Here is a 20655-nt window from a genome sequence, read left to right as displayed (position 1 = left end):
TACCAGCTGCTTTATTACCAGGCTGAGCTTTCCTTGCACTCTCTCCCTCTCTTCTCCTCCTTCCCCTTTTTTGTTCCTCGAGACAATCACTGTCTCTGGTCCCAGCTGCCACTGCTGATTTTTCATTACAGTTTAATTTAAAACTGGGATTGGAATGGAAATGTCTTTTTGCCATTTGGGGTTTGCAAGGCCTGTGGTTTTATTGCCAAAGGCACAAATGTTAGCTACTACTGTTTTTACAGAGTACAAGTGTAAGGGGCCTGCCAAAGGGGGGGGGAAAGGGTCAGGAGGCTTGTGGGGAACAGTGGGGGAGGAAATAAATCTACCTCACAGAGGAAAAATATGCCAATTCTTTGCCTATGCATTTATGCTGGTATAAGAGCTGGTGTGTTAGAAGGAGGTGGGGTTGCAACATGTCTCTGGGCATGGGGTCTGTGCAGTGCACTCACAAAATAGATACAAAAGCAGACCAGAGCTCTGCTTGCTTACTCGAGGGGAAAGAAAACAAAAAAGCAGGGTAACTACTTCTCATTTAAAGCTCCCTGGCTCTCTTAGTTTATATAGGAAGCTGGGTGTTACATAGAACCCTGCACAGTAATAGCTCTTGCAGGGAAAACAAAACTGGAATATGTGTGAGAAGAAAAAGAGACCTGTTATCACTGTCTTCAGTTCTCTTTCCCTCATCTACATCAAGGAGCTGGAGGCTGCAGACATCACCATGAGCTCCCCCATGGTATCATCACCATGAGCCCTCCTGTATCCGTGTCCTTCAGGATGCTCCCAGTTGGCAGAGGCTCTGCTGCTCCTTCTGGTTTGTTTTACCCAGCTTCCTCAATTCATCTCTAAGGAAATGATCAGAGAAAGGGGAGAGAAGCAGCAGTGTTTCCAAGTTCAAAATTAACTTAAGCTGGTTGCAAATTTAATCCTTTCTCTCCAGAGATAAATAGAGTAGGAGGTTGTGGACAGTTGTAACCTTCAATTTAAATATTTAGCATCAGCACAGGAAGCTACTGTTTCTACCATGACAGATTACAGACCAGTGTGCCTAATCTCTGATCTGTTACGCTAAAAAACAATTATTGTCTCTCCTCCTAGGGAGAGCCTTATCTTTTCCTGGCTACGTAATTTCTGTTGTCAGATGAAATTTCTGCATTATCTTGGTAGATCACACCAACTCTTTACATACCCTACATTTCAACCTCCTCCCCTGTTGCCCTTGGGCTGTTCTGGATCTGAAGCTCGCCTGTTATCAATACCACACTTCACTGTCAGTTCACCAGTGCAAGAGCACGTGGCATCTGCAGAAATACAGCCTGTTCTCCAGCATTTTTCGTATCTATATCCATCACTGAACAGAAGAGCGTAGCACACAAGCGCTGACAATACATGACCATGTGTAACTCAGCCTCCTTTCCTCTCTCCTCTCCAGACCTCTGAAAACATTTGAATTTTTCCTTCAAAATACTGATTTTTCTCCCACACCCATTCTAAGAGAGCTGTTTCTATGGCCTGCAGCAGTGCTCAGCTTACTGCTACCCCAGCTCTATTTTCCCCCTACTCATGACATTCTAGATACGAGATTATGTTGGAAGAGCAGAAGATGCAGTACAGCCCTCTGCTTGCTCAGATGATGCACCATGATTGCTGGACTGAGGCTACACTGGGGAGAGCTGTGGGGAAGCCACTAGGGGGGACAAATACATTGAATGTGGCCACAGAAGGAACTGATCAAGGCTCTTGAGAAAGCAAGGGGCATGGTTAGAATCAGCAGGAAAAGATTTTACCTGCGAAAAAAACTCATCCAAAAAAAAAAAAGCTGATACACAAATATGAATAAAAATGCAATAAAAAATATTGCAAGACATTGTGTCCAACTCTTAACACACTCTCAGAGATTTTGCAGTCAGGTTTAGAAGGAAAGAATAGTTTCCAGAACCACTGCAGATAAAGAGGTAGCAGGATTTGGCGGGAGCATAAATGTGGTGAGGGCTGAACAGAAAAATGTTGAAGGCTGAATGTCATCTTCCATTTATGATGCATTGATTTCTCTCTCCTCTGATTGTGATCATCCAGGAAATATTTATTTATTTATTTATTTATTTATTTTACAATGATCTTCCTGTATCCTTGTCACACAGCAAACTTTATTTTCAACATCTGTTTTCTCTGCTGCCTCTCTGTTTCCAAGTTGGGCCGATTTGCCAAGGGGTAGTGACAGAAGGCTAACAATGGGGATTATTTAGGCTTAATGCTGCCCTACACACACACAGTCTTGGACAAAGATCTGGATACCTTCCATGGGAAAATTCAAACAAAACAAACAAACAACAAACAAACAAACAAAGAACAACTTCCCACAGCTGTTCTCTATAGAAATGAGTTTGCTAGGGTCACCGACTAATTAAGGAACAGATCAATCAGAGAGGCATGAATTAATTGCAATGGTTGGCGAAAGGTAAACTGGCCAAGGAGTTTATTAAGGAAAGGACATTTTCTCATTAGCCAGCTCAGGGAGAGAAATTCAGACAGATTCAGTGTTCCCAAGGGAAGTGTTTCAGGCACAATTGAGAATCCATCTACTCTGAGGCAGCATATTTGGGAGAATACTGAAGTCTATCCTCAACTAAGGAATCCAAAAAAGACATACAAGCATATCTACCAGGAGAAGTTTTTTCTAAGGCTTCAGTGGTTACACCAAGCTCAAGCTTGCATTGCTCATCCTATATCCCCCATCGTGTCAGCACTGGCAATACCAGCAACCCCTGCCCACGCATCCCAGTGGGAGGTTTCGTTCGGCTGCTCCTGCACTGTTTGCAGTTTGCAGTGCTGTGGGAACGCACCTGCTGTGCTCGATTTGGGGCCTGCTCCCTGGCTGCATTTGCACATCAACACCTACAGTTTACCCTCACAGTTTGCTTCATGCTTCATCTTTTTCCTTGTCCTGGTTTTCTTTAGTGGTGACACTTCGCATTTCTTGAGCAGTTTCCATCCTAAAGAACACGCAGAAATTTGCAAATACAAATGAATTAAGCTACTCAGAATCTCACAGATATAGAAGAAATGGAGAACGCACAAGTAGCAACTGATAGTTTTAAAACTTCTAATCTATAGATTAAAGGTCCCTCTCAAAGCAGACTCTAGTGGTCTCAAGGGAACAGCAAGTCTCCATCCTGCTCTGGTTTTCACACTGGTGAGCTCTTCTGAGGGGCATGAGAAAGATCTTTTCTATGTGTACTTGAGGCTGTGTTTAAAACATGGAAATGACCAAGGAAATGACAATTCTCTAAATGCCAGTATAGAAACTGTATGGATACCAAGAGACAGAGATATTGGTTTAGCTCATAGTGTTATTTGTTGTTTGTTTGCCATGGAGACATTCTTTGTCATGAGCTCTAGCTCAAAATTCCCGAAATGGTACTTCTGTTGGTCTAAACCCTTAAAATCACAGAAGCAAAATCCCCCAGCGTATCTGCACCCCAGGCAATCACTGGGAAAAACATTGTTGCTTTTAGTTTTCAGACTTCGCCTACTGATCCTTCTCCTGTGCAGTGGTAAACAGAATTCCAGTGGTTTGACCTTTCAGGCAGAATTGATGTCAGTGCACGAAAACAATAAGATTTCTTATCCCTGCTGTTCAGAACACACTTAAAATGAAGAGGGAAAAAAAACCCACAAAAACAACCCAGCCTCCTCAGGCTTTGTATGGTCTAATACATGTTGAATATTGCATATCCATCCCAGCTAGGATTAAACAAATGCCAGTACTGTGGCAACACTGAAACATCTGGTGAAGGCATCACCAAGTTCACAAAACTAACATGAACTATATATATATGCTGTACTGTCTCTAAGAAGAAGAGACACTTGGTCTAACTGCAAAAGATGAATTCAAAAATATCTTAAAGACTGTAAATACATCTTCACCAGATTTTTTAAAAGGTAAATATCTTCTGAACTATTTCTGATTTTGTCTTGCTGAGAAGCTGATAAAAGCTTTTAGTGCTTTACTGCTAGGGAATACTACAGAATGTCATCTGGTTTATTTCCACAGAAAGACAATCCTACCCAAATTTGTTAGCCTGTATTTGCTGACTGAGCCATGGAAGAAAATATGGCCCAAATGCTAGCTGTCCAGTTTAACAAGAAAAGGGATCTCATTTGCTGCTACAGAAATCTTTTCAGAAATCTCATGGAAAATCTTATAAAGTCCAGCTTAGCTGCTGCATATGGGACCCATTAACTCCTCATTTCTGCTGGTTCTTAGCAAATTTTTGTCTGCTGACAACACTTGAACTTTGTGCGTTTTAGTTTTGCTTAACACTGCAGCACACTTTGACTCAGTTTGGTTTTGGAAAACGCGAAGTGTAGAACACAGCCCCAGTATATCTCACAGAATCAGCTAGCTATGTTAAATTGTGTGGAACCATGTTCAGCTTCCTGCACAGGGAGGAAAGTCTGATCTGCTTTCCCTTTCTTGGGACTTTGGAGTGTTGGCTATTGCTGTACTGAAAGCTTTGCACCCATAATGCGCGTATTTGAGAATTGTACATTTGGACACAAACTGTATCCTGTCCTCAAGAAAGTAAGGGGAAAAATGAATCACCCATTCAAATGTGGTCTGTGAATTAGATGTGTGCATGTATATACACACACACACACAAGGAGCTTTTCTGCCCATTTAGGAAGACGGCATTGTGTTACATGCCTTTCTGGTGCTTTTGGCAAAGGCACATGGCAGCACCCCACCCACAGTAGCTGAGGATACCACTAACAGACTGAGAGACAATGGGAAAAGGCTGTAAACAACTGGACAGACTTTCTCCTTTGGCATCTGTACCAAGACATTTTGAGGATCTAAATATGTCCTGGACCCACAAAGTAAGGGAAAGGGGGAAAGAAAAAAAAAGTCATAACAGACAGTAGTATTTCGGAGTGTCAGCCACCTATTTTGAAAAGCCAGGAAGAAAGCCCCATGAAGGAGGTCTGTAGAAATGAATTTTCTCAGTCATAAAACAACAGCGTAGGTCAGTAGCAGATAGCTGCCAGTGTAATGTTCTTCTTCTTGCCCACCTCTGTCCCTCGCACCTCTGGGCACATCTCGGTACAAGACAGCAGAGCCCAGCACTGCGACTGCCTGGCTGCCTCAGGACGAGTTTGGCTGTACTGTGGGGAAGAGTGGGAAAGCTGCACAGCATTTGGCAGCACCAAGTTTATTCAAGCTGGTGTGATTAGCGCTTCTTTTTCTTAACGTGCCTTTTCCACAAAAGTGTGAATTGTCAGAGGCTGAAGGGATTTTTTGGTCTTTACTTTCCGTTGGATGACATAGGATTTGAGTGGACTGAATGTACTTAACAGATGGGGATGCACACCTTGTATTCATGTTTATGACTCTGAAATGTTCAGCCCAAACCAATAGGAAAAGGGTTTGTGTATTTAGCCTGTCTCTGGGGAATAGACTACAGGAAAGGAAGGGCAAAACCTGCCAAATACTAGAGGTCTTTCCTTATAAACTCAGGGCTATTTTTAGTTTTCTAATGTAAAAAGTCAGTGAGATGAAGAGTGAAGTGATCCATTTCCAGCAGAAAAAGTCTGAATCTTCATTAATAATTCCTCATAGATGGCTGTGTGCCTTTATCTGACAGACTGACAAGCCACACTAAACAACAGTTGATGCACAAATGGAATAGATACAATATCTCACTACTCAGCCTTATGATGCTTCCATTGTCATGTTACATTATGACTGGAGTCTCCACCTTCCCAGAGAGACATGGCAGCAGGGTTATTTTATTAGGACTTGCACAGATGCTCTTATGATGGATGAAGTTTAGTGCTTTGACACGGAAATGTATTTGGAAATTCGAGCTGACGCATGATATGAAGAAGGAGAGGGAAGAGAAAAACAAGAACCCAAATGCATAATCTTACCCTCAATCTGCCTGTCAGTGATAATTAGAAAAGGCAGGTATCAAAATCTTAGCTGAAAGCTGCCAAGGAATAGGATTTCATAGTTCTCATTTACATGTCCTCACTGACTTTTACAAGGCTTAGCTAGTCGAAGTCAGAGACACAAGTTATACTCATGGCCTCAATTCCCTTGTAAAATAAATGGCTTCTCACCTATGAGGCAGTGGAAATAAAGACAATTCTATTTTGCCACACCCTTGCATCTGAGGACCATGTGGTGCTGAAACTAAGCTAAAACATTTCCAAACTTTACACTGGTTTGGACTAGAGACCCAGCTGATGCTACCAAATTCATTTCAGCTGGTGGAAGTGCTGTGACGTCTGTAGTACCAAGTCTGTGACAGTGACTCTGCAAGGGAAAGAGCAGCAGCTTATAAAGCTGTTGGCCTGGGCCAAATTTAAACTGGCAAATACACCCTATGCTACAGAACTGTTTACTTTCCTTCTCCTTCCTGATGTTATCAGTATTTCCTAAGCCCTGCCAGTCAGGCATGCTTTGTTAATAACCCTCCAGTACTTTCAGAGCAAAGGTTGCCCAACAGTTTTCTCATCTTCCTGTTGGTTGTCAGAAGAGGAAATCACAGCTTTCAGGAGAACCTTACACAGAGGGAACTGAACATCACACTGGGGTCAAGGGTAAGAATGCACGAAGAAGTGAGAAAGCACAGGCACCCCAACCGGCTGCACAGGAAAAGCTTTGCCTCTGCTTTCCCTTGTTTACCATGTCAGGATGTTTCAGGAAGAAACTCAGCAGGCTTTACCTCTGAAACAGCCAGCCAAGCACAAATTACCACTCACAGCACAGCGTGAGGGAGTGAAACGACAGCTAACAAACTTGGCATCAGTGTGTGACATAACTTAGGTCCTTCCTCTTAAACAAAGGAGCCTGAAAGTGTTGTGGACAACACAATCACCACTTCACACAGCTGTTATCTTCCATCTCATCTTAACAGCCATCTGTGAGAATTCTCAGTCAAGCCAGAAGTGTCCGAGAACCATCAGAGTACATGTACATCCACCTACCTCCTTCAGCAAAGGGATGTTTGAGGCCTCGGAGGTCTTCCTAGGGCTAATAGCCAGAGAAAGAGAAACTGAAGCAAAGTTTGGAGTTTGCTCCTACATGAAAAACACACTTAGTGGGACCCTTTGGTCACTCACCTAGGCTGCAGGTCCTAGGGTCCCAGGGTTTCTCCAGCACCCGTATTTCTCCAGCCCTGAACTTCAGTGTATGTCCTTCATTGCCAGCTCTGCAGCAGCCCAGTGCCACTGCCTTTTGTCAGGGTGATTTCCTTGTGCAAGAAGTCTAGGCCCAGCTGTCCTCACTCACACAGATATGCACATGCTTTCTGCAGCTCCTGTAGGTAACTACATAGCTGTGTTGCACCCAGAACAAAATGGATAGCTGTGACAAAAATCACTTTGCCTCCAGTTCCTGTAAAAACCCAGTGCAATCCCTTCCTCTCTTGCTTACCCAGATAAGATTCTCCTCATTTGCAGGCAAATCTAGATAGCTCAAATTGTGACAGCACATCGAATTCACTAGAAAAATACCTCAGATTTGCTGCAGTTAGTGCTAAGTCCATCTCAGGGTCTTTATTCCTGCAAGGGAACTGCCATGACTACTGACAACAGCAGTGTTCCCTACGATCCCATCCTTCCTGTTCTATTCCACCAGTGTAATGAAAAGAAAGGGTGCTGCACAAAAACAACACAACCAGAGGACAAAAAATTCACCAGGGCAGGAACTGGCTGACATAAAAATGGTCTCTAAATGCATCACATTTAGAAGTTCCAGCAAAAGAAACAATAGATTTTTTGGTCAATGAAAAGTGCCAAACCAAAAGTGGGTATCTTCCTAAAACACTCCATCAGAAGATACCAGGCTGCTGAAGTGCTGAGTGTTCTGTGTTAGGAGGGAGGTTGGACCTGATGCCACAACTCCCTTTTCTCTTATGTTCCTTAGTCCCCAGGCTCCTTTGATGTCTTCTGATAGTAGGAGCCCATTCATGCCTACCCCCCCCACTGCTCCAGCCAGCTCTAATTAGGCAGACTGTCTCAGCGTAAATGAGATCCCTAGTCATATCCCTTTTAAAATAAAACCATCCCGTCTTTTGTTATTTAAACTGAGCTTTGCTGGAGAATTAAAAGGAGCGCTGAAATGCAGCATTGAGTGATTCACAGGATAAATCTACCATGCACTAGTCAAGAAAACCAGATAGGACTGAGCTTGAAAGCGGGAGAAATATTTGTGTTTCATATGATCAGAGTTCAGATTTAGAGAAATTCTCAAAATAGAACACTGGAGTTCATTGAAGAATATGTTTTTTTTTCCCTCATGAAAGTTTTGATAAAAATGACAAGGAGAAAAAATAGTTGATAATGAGAATTTGTTGTTAAAGGTAATGATATTTTTGCTGGGGGAAAAAAAAGAAAAAAAAAAAGCATTCTTCCACTACATAACTGAATCCCACAGGAAAACTGGAAAGAAAAAAACAAAGACAGAAACAAAAAAAAAACAGGAAAAGCAGGCTACAAAACAGTTTTCTTAGAATACAGTTTTCTACTGGAAGCTGGATGTATTTTTTTGTCATAAGAAATTAGTGTCCTACTGACCTACTGACTAGTTGGAAGAAAGAAATCACCTTTAATCTTAATAAGCATCATGTAAAGCAATCTTCAGCAGCTGTACAATAACTGGAATGCCACTCACTTGACAGAACTAATAGCAGTGACTTCTTAGAATTCTTCTTATCACTAGATTCCAGAAAAGATAAATAGTATTTACTGATTTGGAAACTAAGGCACAGACAGGAGAAGTGATTTCATCATCATCATAAAGTAGGCCACCAGCACAGAGGTACATAGTAGCATGTACTACCCCCAGATCATGAATGTTCATGGACAACGACAGGAACACTGAACAGGGATGGCAAAAATGCAAGCTGCAGATGTGAAGTGGAAAACTCCTACCTTCAAAAGTTTTAAGTTGATCAGCTTGCACAATGGTTGACGTTGGTTTATTTTGTAGAAAAAGAAAAACAATCTTCTGCAGAGAGTCAGAAATTGGGAAGAAAAAGGAAAGAAAAAAGGGAAAAACGAAAGGGCCAATCAGCCTTGGGGATATGCCTGAGTGCCAGACTCCTCTCAGGATTCCAAAAGCATTGAGTGATTTTTATCTTCCTCCTAATTGTTTCATATTTGTTTTTCAGATAGCGCAAGAAAAGCCAAGGCAGTACCCAGGGGAGTGGCTGGCAGCTGTTCAAAGACCAGTCTCTGGAATATCTGACAATGTTGAGCACAAGTGTCCAGGAAAAAGAAAAATAAGCAGACACAGGGAGGTGTCTATGGAGAAGCAAGCAGTCAGCCACTTTTCACACTGAAAGCCATACTGAGCACGTTTTCCAAGGTTGTTCAAAATCTTTGCCTTAACTGCTGTGATTTTCTAGGGTGGCTTCTCTTGATAGAAGTAAGCTGCAAATTCTACACCCCAAGCTGAGGCTGGTGCATGTAGGAGTGAGTATCTATAGATGAGACAAAAAAAAAAAAAAAAAAAACAAAGAAAAATTACTGTCTCCAGTCTAATTAGAAATAAATACAACTAACTGATCAGAATGGAAAGACAGGCCAAAACAGCGTCTGAGAGGCAGAAATACATAAATAAATAAATATGTGATTTATTTCAGAAAGAGATAAAATAACTTGGGATAAAAGAGCAAGCTTCAGCTATCAGAGTAGGAACTGCTACTCTTTCAATTTTGAAATGTTCTTTAAATTGCTGTTATTCTGGAATAACAGTCCAACATAATACATAGCTGGGATTTGAAAATGTCATTAGACCTAAATCAAGATTTCGAGAAAATACAAAGGTTTAACTATTCAGGGTAGGTAGTAAAATGCCAAACCATTCCTTGTTAATTAAAGAAGCTAACCAGATGGTCGTGGTGCAAAATCAGGGTCCTGAAGGAGGAGCTCAGCTATAGACCCTGATGCACCCTGTCCTTCAGCCACTGCTTATAGATATGGCACAGAGGTACCAGGGGAGAGGCCACTCTGCTTATTTCAGATTTCTCTTCCTCTTTTCTGGCCCTCAGAGTTAAGACCATGGAGCTGATCAGTTTTGATGAACTGTAGTTTTTGTGACTAGAAGGATGAATGATGTCTCAGGATTAGGACAAGTACAGATGTAGCTTATGACAGGCACTTTTAATTTACGTATGTAGTACTGTGATTATGGACATTGCTTTGTATTTTACATGGATCGAGACATTTAAACAAACACACAGTGATGGAAGGAGCTCTGGAGAGTTACGAGGGAGAGGTAGGTCTGGTTAGGCCAGAGGAGAAGTACTTCTCCATCCGAATTTCTCACATGGTCATTACTACTACTTTAGCCAAGTATCTTTCTATCACTCCTCTTGGAAAAGGGCAAGTTCTGAAGCTGCCTGCTATGAAAGGGGCATTATGAAGAACGCTGAAATACCAGTAGATATGCCCCAAACAATCATAGGTTCTGAGCCTTAGCAGTACCTGGCCCAGTCTTCTAGTTTTCAGCCTAACTCTTGACCCACACTACAAAAGCTGATGGTGGACAGTTAATCCTATACTTGAGATAAAACCTAACACTGTGAAGATTCTTACATATATGAAATTTAAAACTTTTTGGCTTTGCACGAATTGTTTGCACTGTGTAATGATTTTGATGGGTTTAATCTTCCTTCCAATCTAGTATATATAGAATATATTTTCTGTGTCCTATAATATTAATTGAACTGTTTCATACCCAACCCATTTGCCTGCCTCAGTTGCCTGCTGCAAACTCATCTCTTTCATGGGATCACTGGATTCACAAAGCACTGTTTTTTTCTCTTTGATGAATTGACCATCAATATCTAAAGCATTTTCAAGATGTGCACTGGTTGGCTATAGAAATGAAACTTAGACAGTCTGGGTAAGACCAGAGCTTCCTTGTCAGTGGACTATAGGCAAGCACAGTCAGAAAAGCCACAAATGTCACAGTGAATTGTCTTTTTCTCTCCAGTGACAGCATCTCAGATTATTACTCTCGTAATCTACTAAGATCCAGAATAAGGAGCTTTTCTGTGCCTATACAAAAACACAGGCAGTTTGTCATACAAAGCACTGACAGTCTGCAAAGGGAAACCAAGGCCCACAAAGGTGTCATGCCTTGCTGGCACAGGAACTGAAATGTATCTTGTTTTTCTCCCATCACACTCACCAAATCTCTATTAACCACATCATAGAATCTCTCTTTTTCTGCATTTAAAGCCCACTCAATCACTTTTTAAATGCAGAAGTGATTTCAACTCATCTACTACTAGTATGCATGGCAACTTCTTTTCCTTCCAGAAAGTTTCAGTGATAGACACTGCATATTAGGAAAAACACATCTACCAAGCAGGACTTCACCATCTAAATCAAGCCAAGCCAGCTATTTAGCATTACAAGGTAGAGGAGGAAAATCTTATAAAAGGAAGACTATGCAAGATTTTTAGAAACAGCACTTCACAGAATAGAGCTGTGTAAAAGTCAGGGTCTGGGTTAGTCATTTCTGTGGAATAATTTCACAAAAATAACTACATTTAAATATATATAGATATATTTTCCACTGAAAAAAATAGTCTTTGGCAGCATGCTTTCCTTTCATTCAAGAATTGACACTGAGAGGAACATCTCAAGGGGAAAGGGCTGAAGGATTCCCAGAAAAGAAGATAGAAGCCACATTGCCCAGGGTCATCCTGAAAAGGCTTTAGTTCTTGAGGGCTGAGATCTTTGCACTAACTCTGAGGGACAGATGGAAGAAAGCTCTTGAGTGGGTTGCCAAGTAGTAAGGATATTTGTTCTTCTGGGGAGAAATCAACAAAAACATCACTGCTGAACTAGACTTATACAGATTTTATAGGTTAAAATCCTTCCTTCCAGACAAACCCGGGGACAGACTAAGGAACATATTATTCATAAGGCTCTGCTTGGTGAAGCTAAGTTACCTTGCAGACCACAAAAACCCAATTTGAAATGCTAGCTTTCTCCCATGATACAGAAAAACTCTAACAGGATTCTGGGTTATTCTAGATGGATGCAACATAACTGAGAATAATTCTGAATAGTAGGAAATAGTTTGTCCTCTAAACAGAGAGAAAAGGGCCAGAGTTAAGTGTCTTTCTTGTCTCTGAGAGGCAGGACAAACTCTCAAATAAAAATTGCCATTTACACTAGGATCCAAGGACAGCATCAAACTTCTTCCTGAACTACACACAACCCTTTGCCCACTACTGTCCACTCCTTTCCTTTTCCTCCTTTTGCATGCTTCACTGGGCCTCCCAGGTTAACATACTCCAGCTGCATCCACTCATCAGACACTTTTCCCTCAGCAGTTTGCTTCCAGCTCTGCAGACCTGACAGGAAAGTGCAGTTCTGGCCTTGGCTGAGATGCTGCAGTGATAAAGGCCATGGAAATACCTTTAGTTAAAATAAACAGTATTGCATCAGTCTTTCCCATTTTAGGATACTAAAATCACCAAATCAAAAATTTTGGCCTTCTTCCCTCCCTGTCTCAGTGTAAGAAAATGGGGTCATGTTCCAGTTAGTTTAATGGCCTAGGATGAGGAGTCTCTCTTGATAGCTAGACTGCAATACAGTTCTTTCAAGTTCTTTCCGAAATTAGGAAATGCCATATTTAGAGCAATTCTGGAGAGTAATTCTGTGAGTGCGCTGCTGCAGCAGCAGGGGCACATGAAAAAGGGTTGGATACATGTGCTGTCTGTACCCGTAGGGCACTCCTGAGCTGGGTACATACTCTAGAAGCCCAGGCAACAGCCAGGAGCTGCCTTTGAGACTGCTCCTCCATAAGTAAGTACTTTTTTTTTTTTTCAGCAAGCACTTGTGGACCTTAAAAAGCAGATGCATCATGCAAACCAGCCAGTAGTTTGTGCTCTTTACCATAAAGGTGAACTCCCCCTACTCTTTTCCTATTCTCAACTTCATCTTGAAAAACAGGAAAGAAGTGCAGCAGTAGTTTCTTTTTGTGATATCTTCATCACTGGGAAGGAGAAAATAATTTGTCATTTGTTGAGCTGATGGAAACTGTGCTTAGGGAGATGAACTCCTGATGACTGTTTTTCATTCCACCTGAGCTGACAGGAAAACTTAGGTGAAGCCATCCAGCAATAGCATAGATTAAGTGAGATCACAACTCCTGGACCAATAGTTCCTGCAGGAACATTTTAGAAGCTCTCCTGCCCACCTTATTACATGGGGAGGACTTGGGAGTCTGAGAGCTTAGGACGTGCACAAGGAAAATAGAAACGTGATTAAATCCACAAACAGAATAACAAAAGCTGATAAATATGTAATTAAATCTGTGTGACCCAGTAGTGACTGAGAGAAAAATGCTTGTCCAGACTAATATTAATAAATGAGTCTCTTGAAAGTGTGAATTCTGCTGCACTGCAAAGAGTGGCATTATATTGTCATCAGTAACATGATAATGGCAGCAACTAGAGATGTTTGAAACATTTGTTTTAATTTCCTTTCAGGTTCTAAGATTTAACCCCTTCTCCTCTGCTGGGAAGGGAGTGTACTTGCTGCTGTTGTGCTTCTCAGTGTGCAGCTGAGATGGCAGTAGGGCAAGAGCTGTCAGCAGTATTGGATGTTTGTCTTTGCCTCCCTGAGAAGGCATAGAGAAAGTCATTTTATCTAAGATCATGCCGTGGTGAAAATCATCAAAGTCAGAAGCAACTAATAAGCTGCAAAGGTTCATATACAGTTTTACTTGACTTGATCATTTGCAAATCACTGAGGTAAACTAGGAGTTCTGTCAGATCCAAAGTAGGCAAATATTAGAAGAAATATTTTACACTCCTCCATGAGTGTAATGAACCTTTGTGAAAGCTGTTGGTCTTCTGCAAGCTTCTTGTCGATGTCCTCAGCACTTCCTCTGGATAAAAAGTCCGTCACTGGGACTGTATCTGCATTTACTCTGAAGGTTAATAACTATATTCTTTGCAAAGAAAGAAGTGTCTTTTTTTATTTTCATTTTTTGGCTGTAATCCTAAATGAGATAAAGAAAAGAGTTTTCATATGCTGATATTTGAAAGGCTTTGAAGATTTCACTTCACAGAACAAGTAATTTTAGAGTTTCTGACAGATGGGTTTTATGTGGTCTGAGGAAAAAAGGGCAGAGAGGCAGCAGCAAAGGGTATCATAGTTACAGTGATATCCAGTTGTGTTGATGAAGCATGTATAGTGAAAGGGGGAAATGCTGTCTAGGGTAGGACAAATTCAGCAAGAAGAGATCAACATTATGAACAGCATGCCAAGAAAGAACAAGAAATATATGTTTGCCTGTATAACAGAACTAAGGAAATACATTTTCCTATCAATGCTGAGTAGGTGTTTACTCATTAGGAGTGTCTACATCAGAAAATTCTACTGCTAGTTAAGGTTCTAGAGCCAGAGGATTGTCATTTCAGCTGCCAGTATTTGCAGATTTGTGTACATTCAATTCTTCCAGTCCAAGAAAAGATCAGAAAAATGATGGGGGTTGATTGTAGCGTTGGGTTTTCAATGGGTAAAAGGTTGACAAGTAATTGGTGCAAAAAGCAATGTCAAATAATGTTTGTGCACATGCAATACCATCTAAACATGTGTCAGTATTATAGACAGACATATTCTACCACAGAACTGTGATGGCCTAAAATGATGTGGGCAGTCTGCTCCTAAACACAGTCAGCCAAATGTAGATCTGAATTGGAAAATAAATTCACCAAAGGTCAGGATGTTGGGGATATTCTGTCCTAAGGAAATATATGAGCCATGAAATCCTTTCTTTTGCTCATAACTCCAAATTGATCCTGAATTCAGCTGAGCTTTGAATCCTCACAAAATATCACCAATAATAATAAAAACTCATTCTGAAGTTAAAGAAAAGCTGCTCACTGAATTTGTTCACTATTTCAAGACTTCCTACTGAAATAAAAAGTATTAATTCTCCCCTGTCCATTCAAGCTGTGCATGAGATGGAATGTAAGCAAGTATTAGTGGAGAAGCAGTGCTTTTACAGAATAGCATTGGTATGCCTGCTACTGCTGAGCTGACTGCTGCTGTTATTTCCCAAAATATCATTTTGAAGAGGCAGAGGTTTTTTGTTTATTTGTTTTTTAACAATCTGGTGCTCTCTCCCACCCCTGGTGGAGTTATCAGTAAGTTAGGTGGTAGTACATGGGAAAAGAAAGGGATTCAGACACTAAAAAAATCAGCATTATTCTTTCAAGGTAAAAATAGCCATGTTAGAGTCTGCATTTCTTAATTTCCTTTTGATAGCTCAGCTGTAATCAGAAAGCAGGACCCACTGCCAAAATCCCTGATATTTGGGGAATGATCATTCAGGGTGAAAAAAAATTAGTTGTGACCAAGTCAGATGTCATAAGGTGAAAGGCAGCATTCATTAACAATGTGAGTTCTTATCTGCACTGTCATCTTGAGCCGTTGGAAGACATTGTCAGACCTTCCTTCCATCAGCACCTCAGCCAATCTTGCTGAATTATGACTTCTGAAGTTTGAAAGCTTTTGTCTGCAAAGGCTTGACCCTCCACTAACAGCTGAAAGCTGGATTTGAAAAAAAACATGCCTTAAAATTCCGACTGGAAAGTGAATGTAAGTTTTTTACCCTGTCATTTCACAATCAAAGAACACAGCATTCAAAGATGAAGCAAGGAAGATGGGAGGCATGCAAGAGATGAAAGAAAAAAAAGCTTTTCACTTTTTAAAAATGAAGTAATTAGCTTAGTAAGAATAGAAAAAGGAGGGAAAAGAAAGGGAGATCCTTTTGTTTGGCATTTATAACACTCTCCCAGACAAGTGTGCCTGCAAGACGTTACCAGATTGCACACACTGATGAAGGCAAGGAGTAGGACACCACTAAATTACATTCAAAGGTACCCATCTGAAGAATCCTCATGTCTAAAGGCAAAAGCTGTTCTGCCTGTTAGCAGTGTGTTTGTTTTAAGGACACTAAAACAGTTATAGAGCCATTGCCAGGTACAGTGGACACTACCAATTTCTCTGCAGCAAACTCATGTTTATTCCCTTGGTTTTAAACAATGGACTTTGATGGGGAAAAGACAAGGGTTGAAGATCTGGAAACAGATCAGAAGACCTACAGATGTAGAAGTTCCACAAAGTTTTTGCACATTTGGATAATCTTTGGTTAAACAAGTCTTCCATAAAAAGAAAATTTCAATGTATTCAGTGAATGCTTGAAATAACAATTGCCTATGGTCTTACTGTCCAGGAGCATAAACAAACAGCCAATTTACATTTCCCCTGTTACCTTCAGCAAAACCTCCTCTAAAATCAAGTCTCCCAACCCCTGATTGCATCTTGAATTTCAATATTACAAGACAGATCTTGCTGTGGAATAGGAAGAGTTATGAGTAACTATTTTATGAGCTCCTTCTCTTTGAACCTTGCCTCACACACTGTTCACCAGTCACACAGCCTTGCCTCTGAGCTTCTTTGTCAGAATATAATGGGCAGAAGTTGGAAGCACAGCTCAGTTCATTGTAAGCACTGTGTAAACCTCCAGGGTAATTGAAATGATACATATTGCAAGAGTTGTTTGAATAAAAGAAAATCCAAAAAGAAGAGAAAAGAGCAGAGCCAGTGTAAACTGTTCTGAAAGCAAAGGTGAGTGTATTATGAAACCTTGAGGCCCAAAAGAAGAAACTTGCCCTGCAAGGAAGTTTAAAAATCTATGGGGAAATTTTTTTATGGGGGCCTACATTGTATGGGGAAGGAGGAAAGTAGGAGAGTCTATCTTCACCAAACATGGGGCCCTGCTGGGAGGCATAGATAAATGCACAGAGACAGCAGGAAATAATTACATTTGGAACAAGCTTTGCTGCAAGAAGCAAAATGAACTATTCCTGAAGAGGGAATGGAAAGAAACCTCACTAATTCCTGGAGTGTGGGAGCACCAGAAAGGATTTTAGAAAAAGAGATGGGAGGAAAGGACCTGCATCTACAAATGCTCTCCATACCCTTACCTTCTCCCTTACTCTGAATTCCTGTAGCTTTCTTCACACAGAGAAAGGTATCTTTTCTGCTGATCAGATCCTCTCATATATACTCATTCCATGTGACCTCATGCTCCCCCTCTTAAACATTCATGCCACTAAATCCTTTTTAATGCTTTTGTTATCCCCCCAGTATGTTATCTTCCATTTCAGCCTCCCTGCTGTTTTCCAGCTCCACTTCCAGTGCATCTTTAAGCTCATGGGAGTCACCATTTGAAGTAGGGAGCTGAAGGTGAAGGAAGTTAATTTTGATAGAAATTAATTTTTCCAAAGAAAAAGTATTCCAGTTGGCTTCAAAGTGTGAGATTGTGTGGAACTCTCCGATAAACTTGTTTTAGCAATAGCAAAAGAGAAATGAGAAAGGAAGAAACAAAATATTTAGAAAGATTTACTATTTTAAATTCAATGCTTGGTACATTTTTTTTTAATTTCCTTTCTATTTGCTATCTATTCTTTCTAAGTTCATTTGGACTTTCCTTTACTCTCTGTCAGAATGTATTGTCATTTCAACTCTTGTTGCAATTAGAGTTTGCATCTTGCTGCATCTCAAGACAGCCTCACTTCTTGTTCAATCTCCCTGAATATTGCCCCCTTCCTGCCCATGGACCCAGTGGTATCTCTGACTGGGATCTTGCCCTTGTAATTCAACTGAGGCTACACACAGGCTTTATGCATAGCTGTCAGCAGAGCATTTCTGAATGTCTCCTATTCAGTCAAGGTCACATGCTGATGCTCCTGATTTTTCATCTCTATCCTTTGCCCCAACTTTTGTGGCATCTTGATATGTCAACACCCATTAAGAATAATGTAGCAAAAAATCCATCTTTGACAGGACCCAGAGGAAGAACGTACTGTGAGGTCCTCTGATGTTGTTCCAAATGACTGCAGAAATGCAGCACTGAAGAAATTGTTGTAAGATGAGTGCCAGACTGGTTAAAATCACACACAAAGAATACATGCTGTTAGTGATTCTTCCTCCAGCTGGAGATGTACTTGAAGCAGGATCTAGCACTGATCTATCCAGGGTCATCTTTTATTTCATTAGTGAGCTGGGTGAGAGATTTGAACTTACACTCAGAAAATGTACATATGACATTGACCTGACTTGTTCTTCCTTTAGTTATTTCAGGTGCTAGAAAACAAACAAACAAACAAAACTTTGAAAAGCTAGAATACAGAGCTGAAATGTTTTACTCCTTTCTTTTTGATCCTATCTCTAATGTTTCTGTGTTTAAGCAGCAGTTAAGACACAGGTTTTCCATGCACTTTTTCAAAGAATAGTAACTGACTTGCACTTGTGCTAAGTTTTCATGTACAAGAAGCTTTAAACATTTTCATTTCCTTTTAAAAGCATGAAAGGTCTGTTTTAATCTCCTTCCCATTCTGATTGTAGAGGTCAGCTGATCTCCCATTAACTCATTCAAAAATATATTGCATGTCTCCAGGTCACTAGCTTTCAAATGAAACCAGTTCCATAAAAACCTCATGAAGTCTTTCCTGAGAAAGCCTTTATTTCAGATAGACTTGGAAAATTAGGACAGAGACTTAGTTTTTATAGTATATCTAGTGTGCAGGAAGGCTGCTAGTCGGCAGCCCTCAAGGTTGCAGTCCCCCATCCACACCACGGGCACATTCTGAAAAGCAGCAGCACATGGATCCTGGCTCAGTCCTGCCAACCTGTGGTTTTGCTATTGAGGATAAAAGTGATTCAGCATTAGCGATTCTTTTCACACAGGGCTCTAGTGCCCATTTACTGAGGTACTTAACTGGCTATTTTATGCTACTGCTGGAGGGGGTACTCCTTCTTAACTCAAAGGCGTTTGAGAGCTTTTGTAGCTTGGGAACAAAGTAGCAAGTACATAGTGAGATCGGAGGCCCATCCTCAGCCCTGCTCGAAGAAGAGCAAGCTTACTACAGACAAAATTTGGGAGACAAACTTTCACTAACAAATTAAGCCTTCTTTACGCTTTCAAGTTCGCCTTCTCAGGACAACAAAACACTGGGTGAAAAGTTCTCGATCCATTCCCAGTTCCCATTGCATTTCTCAGTTCCTTGAGACTCTCAGCTCCTTTCAGGCATCCTTTTCTCTGACATTTCTGCCCTCAGCAACTTGAATATGCCTCCCTGGCACTCCTTATTGCTAGAGTAATGGCTAGGCATCCTCTCCTATATGGGTGGTAGCTACAAAATCTCTTTACACAGCTCAAGCTTTCCACCCCTCCCGATTCTGCTCTCCTACCCTCCTGACACTGAACTCCTAAGCCGTTAATAATGCATTGTCAGGTGCCCTGTGTGTTTATGGGGAGCTGAGCACATCTTCAGTACCTTATCTAAATATTTTATGTGCTGAAGTACAATCTCTTCTCAAAATATTGCTTTACCAGTTCCTTCAGATTTCAGCTGAGTCTCTGGTGATGTTTTTAATGGTGAACCCCTTGAAGATGCTATTTATGTCACATGCTGCTTAAAAATATATTCTGCTCTCGTACTGCCTGCTTCCCATTGCAAGTGACAAGCTTTGCTGAAAGCAGTGCATGTAATCACACACTGTACTTTTCAGCTGTAATGATTTCTTAAACATTTTTAAATGACCTAAGTAGTGAATATTCAGCCATACAGACTGCCATTTGTTCTCAGAAAATCACTGCTAAATGATATCTGCAGAACTAAGGCTAACGTTGTGATTATAGCCTCCATAAGGCTCTAATTGTCCAACAAAGAGAATTCATTCAGGTCAAAACAGTACTTGAATGCCATTATGGCTACAGGGGGCTGCCTGGTAGTGCTGTGTGGGTTGCTGTTGTGTTAATTGGTAGTCACAGATGTGGGCATTGAAAAGGAGCGGCTGGAAGTTGGGTGAAAGACAAGCTGACATAATTAGGGGGAGTTGGTGAGACGCTGGACACAGCTTTGCAGGCACAAGAAGCTCCCCACTTGCTAGCTAAAAAGCATCTCTGTCTTTGGCTGCAGGGGTTGCTTGCTGAATCTCACTTCCATCTGCTTGGAAGATGGCTCTCCAAAGGTGGCAGACCAAATCCCATGCTCAGACAAAACATCTCTTCTGTAGCACAAAGAGGAAGCTCTGAAGAGAGAGAAACAACTGTGAAATCTAATCTCAGCCAAGCACAAATACTTGAGCCAGGAGGGTCCTTGGTGTGGGTCCCTCTCTGAGCACAACTTGTGAAAGCAATTTTTTCCTATTACCAGAAGAGCCCACTGAGTGGCACAAGATGCCATCTGCTCCCTGGGAGACTTTATGGTGGGCCTCCACCTCCATCACCCCTCAGCTGAGTGCGCATCTGGATACTGACACACAACTGAGCCAAATCCCAGGCTAGGCCAGCTGCTCCACGTGGGCTGAGCTAAGGCTGGGGCAAACCGTGGCCTGCACTCATGAGGAAACACTGCAGTTGGAAGGGAGAGAGGCTTCTTCCCAAGCCACCGCATTACTTTGCCTGCAGAAGCCAAGCGTGTCCTTGCTCAGGGCAGGCTGCAAAGTGCAGAGCAAGCCTGAGAGGCCTGTTCTTTTGCACCAGATCTGTTTGCAGACATTCCTCCTTCTCATCTAACACAATGGCCTCTGAGACATGGGTCC

General features: G+C 41.4%; 1 long non-coding RNA gene across 1 annotated transcript in view; it reads right to left on the bottom strand.

Annotated features, from left to right (window-relative positions):
* LOC116216806 overlaps window positions 1-9025 on the bottom strand; it is a 54661-nt gene extending 45636 nt beyond the window's left edge. Inside the window, exon 1 of the long non-coding RNA XR_004160306.1 lies at window positions 8938-9025. This is a non-coding gene — a long non-coding RNA (uncharacterized LOC116216806). The remainder of the gene's footprint in view (window positions 1-8937) is intronic.
* Between the last annotated feature and the right edge of the window lie 11630 nt (window positions 9026-20655).

The sequence above is a fragment of the Meleagris gallopavo genome, chromosome 7 (assembly GCF_000146605.3).
Source record: "Meleagris gallopavo isolate NT-WF06-2002-E0010 breed Aviagen turkey brand Nicholas breeding stock chromosome 7, Turkey_5.1, whole genome shotgun sequence".
Taxonomy (NCBI): Eukaryota; Metazoa; Chordata; class Aves; order Galliformes; family Phasianidae; genus Meleagris; species Meleagris gallopavo.
The sequence above is the reverse complement of the archived record's forward strand: the minus strand, read 5'-3'. Positions and strand labels throughout refer to the sequence as shown.